Genomic DNA, 2240 nt, shown 5'->3' with positions numbered 1-2240 from the left:
CTTTCAGTAGATAGTGGCCAATCTCTGGTCCTCCCTTCCATCTGCAAGCCAGCAATGGCTTAAGAAAATCTGTGTGGTTCTTTCAGTCTCTCTGAATTCCCTTGCTAATACCAGCCTCAGCAAATATTCTGCTTTCAAAGTTCTCTCAATTGGGTCAGGCTTACCCCAATACTCTCTGTATTTAAAATCTAACTGATTAGGGGCTTTGCACCTGCAAAAAATCCCTTCACAATGGTAGTCAGATAGGTGTGTGATTGAACGACCAGGAAAAGGACTCTCAGGAGGTCATCTCCCAAATTCTGCCTACCACAGCCCCCTTAAGATTTCTAGCCCTTTTGGTCTTCTGAACAGCATCATGGTGGTTGGCAAGAAAAAGTGCCTTATGAAAGCCACGAAGAAAGTGGTTGACCCATTTTCTAAGAAATATTGGTATGATGTGAAAGCACCAGCTATTCTCGGAAAACACTGGTCATGAGAACTCAAGGAACCAAAATGGAATCTGATGGCCTCAAGGGTTGTATTTCTGAAGTGAATCTTGCTGATCTGCAGAATGATGAAGTTGCCTTTAGAAAATTCAAGCTAATTAAGGACGATGTTCAAGGCAAAAACTGCCTGACTAATTTCCATGGCATAGATCTTACCTGTGACTAAGTGTGCTCCACGGTCAAAAAAATGGTAGACCATGACTGAAGCTCACGTTGTTGTCAAGACTACCGATGGTTATTTGCTTCATCTGTCCTGTGTGGGCTTTACTAAGAAACACAGTAATCAAATTCAGAAGACCTCTTATGTCCAGCACAAGCAGATATGCCAGATTCACATGGAGATGATGGAAATCATGACCTGAGGGGTGCAGACAAATGACTTGAAAGAGGTGGTCAGTAAATTGATTCCAGACAGCATTGGAAAAGACATAGAAAAGGCTTGCCAATCTATTTATCTGCTTTACGATGTCTTTGTTAGAAAAGTAAAAATGCTGAAGAAGTCCAAGTTTGAATTGGGAAAACTCATGGAACTACATGATGAAGGTTCTGGAAAAGCTGCTGAGGATGAGACAGGTGCTAAAGTTAAACAAACTGATGGATACGAGCCCCCAGTGCAAGAATCTGTTTAAAATGCAGGCTTTTTAATGGCAACAAAAGGTCTTATTTGTGGCTAAAAAAAAAAGATTTCCAGAGATAATTTTGACTCAGCTTGGTTTTTGTAATTTGCACTAACTTTAAACCCAACTCCCAAGTGAAATATGACCTCACAGTACATAGAGTAACTTCATTGCTTTGGTTTTGAATTCTTTCCTGTTCTCAAGAATCACATTGAAAATGTAGAAACCTAAGAGTTCATGGGTGTGGGTTGTAGGTGGGGCAGTGTAGGAGAATGTATTCCTATATCTACAAAGAATTTAACTTTTCACACTCTCTAGTTAAGATTAGTTTATATATAGATGAGATGGGCTGGCTGTGGGGCTGGAGGATGGATAGCCACTTGAGAAGACTTGTAGGGGGGCTACCAAAGACAACATAATTCACCTCTCTCAATGTTACCTACCACTGTATTGTCTGTATGTTGCTGCTCCATGCCTTAGCATATTTTGAGAGCTGTTAAAGTCAACAACCCCCTCCATGATTTGTTAAAAAGAGAGATCCCTCAAATCCGTTCAAAGTGATATCAGTCTGTATTAATGGAAGCATTATGTTCCGAACCAGAAAAAAATTATTTCCAGTGACTTGGCACTAGTCTTGCCTGAACATATTTCAACTGCTTTTAGTTTGGGATACCACATGTTGAAAAAGAGACAAATTAGAGAAAATGCAGAGAGCGGCAACCAACATGATAAAATGTCTAGTTGAAGGTTCATGGCATGGCACAGGGGATTGGTAATGGGATATAAATCCTCTCTCGTCAGCACGTCATTTTTAACAGTGTCTATCTAATGGCTGTCATCACTGTTTGGACTCAGAGATCCGCTAGGGAGGAACTGATGGTTGGGGTATATTCAGAATATTGTAGTTCATATTCCAAACAGCATTATCATCAAAGCTTTTTTTATCTTTCCAGAGAAGAAGTGAAGGGTTAAACCCAGAGAGTAAATCAGGTATGCACTTTGACCAGTCGGTTCCAAGTTTGGCTGGGTGCACGCTAATTACCCTGCCTAATGGACTTTGCAATATTTGAATTAGGAGTGCCGGAAATTCTCTTTCTCAAGTTTAAATAAATATCCACAGTGGTTGAACTAGTTCCAA

The 2240-nt window shown here is 40.4% G+C and overlaps 1 pseudogene; it reads left to right on the top strand.

Annotated features, from left to right (window-relative positions):
- Window positions 1–355: 355 nt before the first annotated feature.
- LOC145510770 (small ribosomal subunit protein eS1 pseudogene) lies at window positions 356–1114 on the top strand (annotated as a pseudogene).
- The last annotated feature ends 1126 nt before the right edge of the window (window positions 1115–2240 follow it).

The sequence above is a fragment of the Giraffa tippelskirchi genome, chromosome 6 (assembly GCF_054371585.1).
Source record: "Giraffa tippelskirchi isolate mGirTip1 chromosome 6, T2T-mGirTip1v1.2.pri, whole genome shotgun sequence".
Taxonomy (NCBI): Eukaryota; Metazoa; Chordata; class Mammalia; order Artiodactyla; family Giraffidae; genus Giraffa; species Giraffa tippelskirchi.
This window is presented reverse-complemented; position numbering and strand designations above follow the sequence as displayed.